Source organism: Pongo pygmaeus, chromosome 2, assembly GCF_028885625.2.
Source record: "Pongo pygmaeus isolate AG05252 chromosome 2, NHGRI_mPonPyg2-v2.0_pri, whole genome shotgun sequence".
In the NCBI taxonomy this organism is placed as follows: domain Eukaryota; kingdom Metazoa; phylum Chordata; class Mammalia; order Primates; family Hominidae; genus Pongo; species Pongo pygmaeus.
The window spans coordinates 61,400,196-61,409,372 of record NC_085930.1 but is presented as its reverse complement, the minus strand read 5'-3'; the positions used below and the strand labels follow the sequence as shown (position 1 = coordinate 61,409,372).

Genomic DNA, 9,177 nt, shown 5'->3' with positions numbered 1-9,177 from the left:
TTAATGCCTTCAACAACCCAGAGTGCTATGTGTAATTATCCCATGTAAGAATGCCCTCTTGGCCTGGCGCAGTGGCTCACACCTGTAATCCCAGCACTTGGGGAGGCCGAGGGGGGCGGATCACCTGAGGTCAGGAATTCCAGACCAGCCTGCCAACATGGCAAAACCCTGTCTTTACTAAAAATACAAAATTAGCCAGGCATGGTGGCACATGACTGTAATCCCAGCTACTCGGGAAGGTGCAGCAAGAGAATCGCTTGAACCTGGTAGGCAGAGGTTGTAGTGAGCCGAGATCGTGCCATTGCACTCCAGCCTGAGCAACAAGAGCGAAACTCTATCTCAAAATAAATAAATAAATAAAATACAAAAATTAGCTGAGTGTGGCCAGGCGCAGTGGCTCACGCCTGTAATCCCAGCACTTTGGGAGGCTGAGGTGGGCGGATCACGAGGTCGGGAGTTCGAGACCTGCCTGGCCAATATGATGAGACCCCCCCATCTCTCTAAAAATATAAAAATTAGCTGGGCGTGGTGGCATGCACCTGTAGTCCTAGCTTCTAGGGAGGCTGAGGCAGAAGAATCGCTTGAACCTGGGAGGTGGAGGTTGCAGTGAGCCATGATTGTGCCACTACACTCCAGCCTGGGCAACAGAGCGAGACTCCATCTCAAAAAAAAAAAAAAAAAAAAAAATTAGCTGGCCGTGGTGGTACGCACCTGTAATCCCAGATACTCGGGAGGTTGAGGCAGGAGAATCACTTGAACCCAGGAGACAGAGGTTGCAGTGAGCCGAGATCACACCATTGCACTCCAGCCTGGGCAACAAGAGTGAAACTCTGTCTCAGAAAAAAAAAAAAAAAAAAAAGAATACCCTCTTCTCCAGTGCCTGGCACACTAGTAAAGGCTCAGTATGGTTGTTGCTTTAGGATGGAGGACTAACACTTCTTTCAAGTTCAAATAGGCGATTTCCAAAATCAATGCCAATTCTGAAACTGCTACTACTTATTTTCAGGCAGTGGAAACCCCTTTCTGGATGATTCTAAGGCAGAACTTGGCTCAAACTCTCAATGTTGCTACTGTTTTCGATATTAACCCGAAAAGCCTAAGATATACCAAAATCAGAAGAAGCCACTGAGACTGTGTATGCTTGTAGTAGAAAGGCATTCAGCATCAGCAAATAGGTCGAGTGCCTCCTGCTTCCAGGCCAAATTTTCTGACCCCCCGCCAACAAAAACTAGCTTTCAAGAGGGCTCAGGCTGTCACAGGGATTGGCATTCTTTGCGGTAAGTACTAGAGTATTGACCTTGAAATTTTTATCCTTGAAAATTGAGTTTCATGAATGTTTATCAAATGTCTTGGTTCCAGGTTAAAAAAGTCTATTTTTCTTTCTATGTCCTAGTCTGCCCTTATACCCTTATAAAACAACTTGTCTTTAAGCCATAATTTAAATGTTTACAAAAAATTTAAAATTAACACCTGTCCATGGTACAAAGCTCAGAAGACCCAACGGTCTTAGATGAAAACTGTCTCCTCCCATCCTTGTTCCCTATCTCTCCATTCCCTTCCTTAGGCTGGGCGATCGCTATTACCATTACCGCTATACTATGCTTACACATTCATATCTTCATTTATGTGGGTCTTCTTGTTTAAAAACACAAAGGCATATCTATACATTTTCCTGTGCTTTGCTTTCTTTCACTTATCTCAGAGCTGGTTCCACATTAGTACATAAACTGCAGCTTTGCTCTTTTTAACGGTGGCTGGCCATTCCTCTGAAAGATGGCCTCTGATTTATTTCACCAGTTCCTGGTTTTGCGGTTGAGGTTACTAGGAATTCCCACGCTGCCCACCTCCCGAAGTGTTAGGAGGTAACATTTCATCGTCTCATCGCACTCCAATGGAGTGTCGCGAAGTTGCAACTCGGCCCCAAGGCGGCCCGCACTTCCACCCGCACACAAAGGCGGGTCGCAGCCCCGCACGCGGGGACAGGGCCAGCAAGGGGCGGGGACCCTCGGGGCCGCCGCCGCCTCCGGCAGCCCGGCGTGTGGGAGCCCGGGGCGGCCCGCCATCTTGTTCTGCGGCCGCCGCCCCGGCCGGGAGACACCTAGCAACTCCGCAGCGGCCACCTTTTAGGAGAAACCTTCGCTGCAACCGCTGCGTCACATCACCGCGTCTCCCAGGGACAGGAAAGCCTCTCCGTGTTTGGTGAAGCTTCAGGGGAAGCAATCATCCTGTCGTCTCATACGGCAAAATCCTCCATTGCCGTAGCCGTTCGGCTGACGTGACAAGGAAGGCGCAGGCCAACACTGCGACTCCGCGCCATCTGGCGGCAGTGCCGGAGTAGCGGCGCTGTCTTTGACCTATCGGGCATTCGGCTTCCGGGACCGCTCGGCGGCTGTGAATGAAGAGCTGGGGCGAGATGGGGCTCGCTTCCTGGGACTGGGTGTGAGCTCGCGCAGTGAGCCATATGGGGGTCATGGCCTGGCGTGGGGGCGTGGCTGGGTGGGGCCGCTGGATATGGTGCTGGAAAGCTGGGAAAGTAGTCGTGCGTTTAAGAACGGCCGGTCGGCGGGGTGTCTCACGCCTGTAATCCCAGCACTTTGGGAGGCTGAGGCGGGCGGATCACAAGGTCAGGGGTTCGAGACCAGCCTGGCCAACATGGCGAAACCCCGTCTCTACTAAAAATACGAAAATTAGCCAGCGTGGCGGCGTCTGTAGTCCCAGCTACTTGGAAGCCTGAGGCAGGAGAATTGCTTGAACCCAGGAGGCAGAGGTTGCAGTGAGCCGAGATCGTGCCACTTCACTCCAGCCTGTGCAACAGAGGGACGCTCCGTCCCAAAAAAAAAAAAAAAAAAAAAAAAAATCCCAGCCTCGGTGGCTTACACCTGTAATCCCAGTACTTTGGGAGGCCAAGGCAGGCGGATCATCTGAGGTCGGGAGTTCGAGACCAGCTTCACCAACATGGAGAACTCACCCATCTCTACTAAAAATACAAAATTAGCCGGGCATGATGGTGCGTGCCTGTAATCCCAGCTACTCAGGAGGCTGAGGCAGAAGAATCGCTTGAACCCAGGAGGTGGAGGTTGCGGTGAGCTGAGATCGCGCCATTGCACCCCAGCCTGGGCAACAAGAATGAAACTTCGTCTCTCTCGCTCTCTGTCTCTCTCACACATACACACACACACACGGGCCTCCTGTGGTCTCACTTGGTCCTCTTTGTGACAGTGTCATTGCTACCATTTACAGAGGAGGAACTGAAGCTCACCGTTGAGCCTCTCACTTGCCCACTTTGCCAAACCCTGGTAGGGATGGGATTAGAGGCCCCTCGTCTTTCGTGAAATGAGACAACGATCTGGAGGATCGTTGGAAGGATTAAAATGAGTATTCAGATTACAATGCTGGATTCGTAGTGTCCTCTGTTAATAATAATAATAATGTAGTAGCAACAGTCACGTAGTCTTTACAGTCACAGGCGCATGTGTGTAGATGGGGTTCTCTCTGTATTAGCCAGGCTGGTCTCCAACTCCTGGCCTCAAGCTATCCTCGCACCTCTGCCTCCCTTAGTGCTGGGATTACAGATGTGAGCCACTGCACCGGCCTGCAGTTTTTACTACAACTCTGTGAAGTGATTAGTACTAGCATTCCCATTTGACAAATAAGGACAGTGAAGAAAGCAGAAGTAACTTGGCAGAGGTCACAGAACAGCCGTAGCAATTCCTGGGTAGTGTGGAGTGGAAGGCTCTGGCCTTAACTGCTACACATTGTGTCTGGTAACAAGGCCCTGCCTGAAGTATATTCCGGCTTCTAGAGGTTGCAAGGAAATGGACCACTCATCAGTTCTTGCAGCCTCCTTATGATCTACAGTGGGACTTCGCAAAGGCAGGCCTAGTAGGAAAACAGAAGAGGGTGGGAAGAAGGGAAGGATTGGGGCTCAGAAATTATGAGGGAATGGACTAGAAAGGATAGAAACAAAGCTCTTGGCCAGGTGCAGTGGCTCACACCTGTAATCCCAGCACTTTGGGAGGGCAAGATGGGCAAATCAATTGAGGTCAGAAGTTCTAGGCCAGCCTGGCCAACATGGTGAAGCCCCATCTCTACTAAAAATACAAAAAAAAAAAAAGGGTCGGGAGCAGTGGCTCACGCCTGTAATCCCAACACTTTGGGAGGCTGAGGCGGGCGGATCACCTGAGATCAGGAGTTTGAGACCAGCCTGGCCAACATGGAGAAACCCCATCTCTACTTAAAATACAAAATTAGCCGGCCATGGTGTTACATGCCTGTAATCTCAGCTACTCAGGAGGCTGAGTCAGGAGAATCACTTGAACCCGGCAGGTGGAGGTTTCAGTGAGCTGAGATTGCGCCATTGCACTCCAGCCTGGGCAACAAGAGTAAAACTCCATCTAAAAAAAAAAAATTAGCTGTGCTTAGTGGCACATGCCTGTAATCCCAGTTACTCAGGAGGCTGAGGCAGGAGAATCGCTTGAACTAGGGGGGTGGAGGTTGCAGTGAGCTGAGATCGTGCTACTCCACTCCAGCCTGGGCGACAGAGCCAGACTCTGTCTCAAAAAACAAAACAAAACAAAAATTAACCGGGTGTGGTGGTGCACACCTGTAATCCCAGCTAATTCGGAGGCTGAGGCAGGAGAATTGCTTGAACCTGGGAGGTGGAGGTTGCAGTGAGCCGAGATCCCGCCACTGTACTCCAACGTGGGTGGCGGAGCGAGACTCCGTTTCAAAAAAAAAAAAAAAAGAAACAAAGCTTTTGTCCCCATCTCCACCAGAAGTGAAGAAAAGAATGGCTTCCAGCTTGAGGAATGGAGAATGGGGATGATGGTACTACACTACTACTACTACTATTAAATACTACTGCTGCTGCTACAACACTACACATTCATATCTATTCTTAGAAGATATTAATCCCAGAAATTCAGGCTGAGGTTGGGAAAAGTAGGTTCCTTATCCTTGGGAACCTGTTTACTTACCTATAAAACCAGAGTGTAGTAAATAGGAATCCCTGTCCTGGCTGCCTAGCCAGGTTGTTAGGAGGAAAGAGAGATTTGGTGTCCTATACTAGCATTCAGAATGACTTGTGATGGGACACTGTGTTTGCAAGGCTGGGGAAAGCGGGCTGTGATACCTACAAGTGGGAGTGTACATTTTTACAACTCCATGAAGAGGCAAGCTGGCATATCTGTTAACGTAACATTAATCTTTTGTACCAATCCTTTGATTAAGCACTTCAGGGCCAAGGAAACTATCTTACATATGTATTCCCCCATGTGCACAGACAAATGTAGAAAGAGGTACAGTTTAGGGTTGTTTGAATGGCAAAAGCATGGAAGCAAACTAATTGTTCATAAATGGGGAACTGGCTTGATTTTTGAAAAATGACACATCAAGCCTGAGCAACATGGTGAAACGCTGTCTCTACAAAAAATACAAAAATTAGCTGGGCGTGGTGGCAGGCACCTGTAGTCCCAGCTACTCAGGAGGCTGAGGCAGGAGGATCACTTGAGCTGCAGAGGCGGAGGTTGCAGTGAGTGGAGATCGCACTACTGCACTCCAACCTGGGTGACAGAGTGACACCACATCTCAAAAAAAAAGACACATTTGTGTAACAGGAATTCTATGCAGCCCCTCCCACAAAATAAAGTAGTACTGTTGTGGAATAAGTTCCAAGATTTATCACATATAATTATAATTATGACTGTGTTTGGCTGCAAATAACAATGTAGCCTTCCATAGTGCAAATAACAATGCAAATTACATTGCAAATAACAATGTAGCCTTCTATAGTGGCTTAAACAGACAAGGGTTAATCTGTCTCAAGCAATAAGTGGCAGTAAGGGCAGGCACATCTGAGTCTTGTATGGGGCATTGGTGTGTTGTCAGGAATGCAGACTCTTTTTAAAATTTCAAAAGCCTTAACAGGTCACAGTGGCACATGCCTGTAGTCCCAGCTACTCAGAAGGCTGAGGCTGGAGGATCGCTTGAGCCCAGGAGTTCCAGGCTGTAATGAGCCATGATCATGCCTGTGAATAGCCCCTGCACTCCAGCCTGGGCAACATAGCAAGACCCCATTTCTAAAACAACTTTTTTTAAAATTTAAAAACTTTTTGCCTCATTTCACCAGATCCCTGGCTTGGGGAGCCTTCCTTCCCCATGGTGAGACACCTGGCTTTGGATTTCACCTTCTTGCCTCTTCCAGGTGGTGGAGGTAATGGGCCAGCGGGGCGGGAGCTGGACCTGGCTAAGCTTCCAAGGCAGGAATCGGGCCGGGTGTTGGGCCAGGCTCTGAGGTGTGGGGGTTTCTCCCGTGCCCCCCACTGCATGAGTTCTATGGGCAGATGGCATACTGTGGGTCTCCGGTTGGAGTGGGGTAGTGCCCCAAGGTGGCTTGAAGACCTCTCAGCCTGAGGGCGAGGCAGGAGCCGGGGTGGAGAGCAACTGTGAGGGGCCTCCCTGGAGCCTCACACTGCCCCAGCTGGTGCCATGAAGCTGGAGAAGGAGAAGCTGGAGCAAAACCTCAACGAGTCCCAGGACATCAAAGCTCAGTAATTTGCCAAGCTCCTGAAGCAGAAGAGGATCAACCTGGGATATATCCAGGCCCATGTGGGGCTCACCCTGGGGGCTCTTTTTTTTCAATGTTTATTTATTTATTTATGTATTTTTGGGACAGGGTCTCTCTCTGTCGCCCAGGCTGGAGTGCAGTGGCGTGGTCTTCGCTCACCGCAACCTCTTATTGTGCCCAGGGGTGTTAGAGAGAACGCCACACTTTGAGACGAATTAAGAGTCCTTTATTAAGCCAGCGGCCAAAGAGACGGCTAACGCTCAAAATTGTCTTGGCCCTGAGGAAGGGGGTTGATTAACTTTTATACCTAGGTTTAGGAAGGGGAGGGGAACTCAAATGCAATAATTCTACAGAAGTAAAAACATGCAAGAATCAAAAAAACAAATGGTTACAAAGATAAACAATTTAAAAGACAAATGGTTACAAGAAGAGCAACGGTACCAGGTGCAAGGCTTTAAATGTTTCATTATAATTAGATATAGGGGGTATGCCGGACATGAACCCAAGGCTTTATGTTGTTATCTCTTTGAGAAAAATCCTGGGAACTTCATACATTGTTGATGCTAGTACCTTATCAGTTAATTGGGCTCCCTTGAAGTGCTGAGGATCTGCTTACACAGGTTAACTCCTTGCGGAAGGGGGTTGGGTAAGGAGCCCTTAGTGTCTTGTAAATTAAGGGGTCAATTAGAGTTTGTCCGGCTTTCCCAGCTAGAGACAGTCTTATTTACAGGAGAAGCAAGGCTAGGTGATTAAAGAGACAAGCAGGACAAAATTCAAAGTAAGGAGTTAGAGTAAAAACAAGGGTAGGCATTTCACTCTGCCTCCCGGGTTCAAGCGATTCTCATGCCTCAGCCTCCCAAGTAGCTGGGATTACAGGCATGCGCCACTATGCCCAGCTAATTTTTGTAATTTTAGTAGAGACGTGGTTTCTCCATGTTACAGGCCAGGCTGGTCTTGAACTTCTGACTTCCCACCTTGGCCTCCCAAAGTGCTAGGATTACAGGAGTGAGCCACCACGCCCAGCCTCTGGGGGTTCTATTTGGGAGGTGTTCAGCCAAACGACCATCAGCTGCTTTGAGGCTCTGCAGCTCAGTTTCAAGAACATGTGTAAGCTGCCTCCCTTGCTGCAGAAGTGGGTGGTGGAAGCAGACAACAATGAAGATCTTCAGGAGATGTGCAAAGCAGAGACCCTCAGGCAGGCCGAAAGAATAAGAACCGGGGCCAGTCGCGGTGGCTCACACCTGTAATCCCAGCACTTTGGGAGGCCAAGGAGGGAGGATCATGAGGTCAGGAGATCGAGACCATCCTGGCTGACAAAGTGAAACCCTGTCACTACTAAAAATACAAAAAAAAAATTAGCCGGGCGTGGTCACGGGTGCTTGTAGTCCCAGCTACTCAGGAGGCTGAGGCGGGAGAATCTCTTGAACCTGGAAGGCGGAGCTTGCAATGAGCAGAGATCGCGCCACTGCACTCCAGCCTGGGCGACAGAGCGAGACTCCATCTCAAAAAAAAAAAAAAAAAAAAGAACAAGAACCGAGTGAGAGGCAAGCTGGAGAACTTGTTCCTGCAGTGCCTGAAACCCACGCTACAGCAGATTAGCCACATTGCCCAGCAGATCAGCCACATCAGCCAGTGTTCCCACAAACCCACACTGCAGCAGATCTCCAGGTTGGGCTGGAGAGGATGTGGCCCCAGTGTGGTTCTGTAACTGGCACCAGAAGGGTAAGTGATGAAGCAGTGACTAAGCACTACGAGGATTTTCAGGCTGCTGGGTCTCCCTTCTCGGGGGGCCAGTGTTCTTTCCTCCAGCCCCAGGGCCTCATTTTGATACCCCAGGCTATGGGAGCCCCCACTTCACTATGCTGCGAGGGGAAGCCTTTACCCCGTCTCTGTTGCCACTTGGCCCTGCCATGAATTGAAACTGAGGTGCCTGCCCTTCTAGGAATGGGAGACAGAGGAAGGGAAGAAGCTAGGGGAGGAGAACCTGGAGTTTGTGCCAGGGCTTTTGGGCTTAAGTTCTTCATTCACTAAGGAAGGAATTGGGCACACAAAGGGTGGGGGCAGGGGGTTTTGGGACAACTGGTTGGAGGGAAGGTGAAGTTCAATGATGCTTTTGATTTTAATCCCCACATCATGTATCACTTTGTTCTTAAAGAAACCTGGGACACAGTAAAAAATAAATAAAATAAGGCCGGGCGTGGTGGCTCACGCCTGTAATCCCAGCACTTTGGGAGGCCGAGGTGGGCAGATCACGAGGTCAAAAGATTGGGATCATTCTGGCCAATATGGTGAAACCCCATCTCTACTAAAAATACAAAAATTAGCTGGGTGTGGTGCCGCGCCTGTAGTCCCAGCTACTCAGGAGGCTGCGGCAGGAGAATCGCTTGAACCCAGGAAGTGGAGGTTGAGTGAGCCAAGATTGCGCCATTGCACTCCAGCGCGGTGGCTCATGCCTGTAATCCCAGCACTTTGGGAGGCCAAGGCGGGAGGATCACCTGAGGCCAGGAGTTTGAGACCAGCCTGGCCAACATGGTGAAACCCTATCTCTACAAAAAATACAAAATATTGGCTGAGTATAATGGTGCGAGCCTGTAGGCCCAGCTACTAAGGAG

The 9,177-nt window shown here is 49.6% G+C and overlaps 1 pseudogene; it reads left to right on the top strand.

Moving 5' to 3' along the window:
• Positions 1–1,891: 1,891 nt before the first annotated feature.
• Positions 1,892–7,885, top strand: LOC129032864 (POU domain, class 5, transcription factor 1-like; annotated as a pseudogene).
• Positions 7,886–9,177: the final 1,292 nt, after the last annotated feature.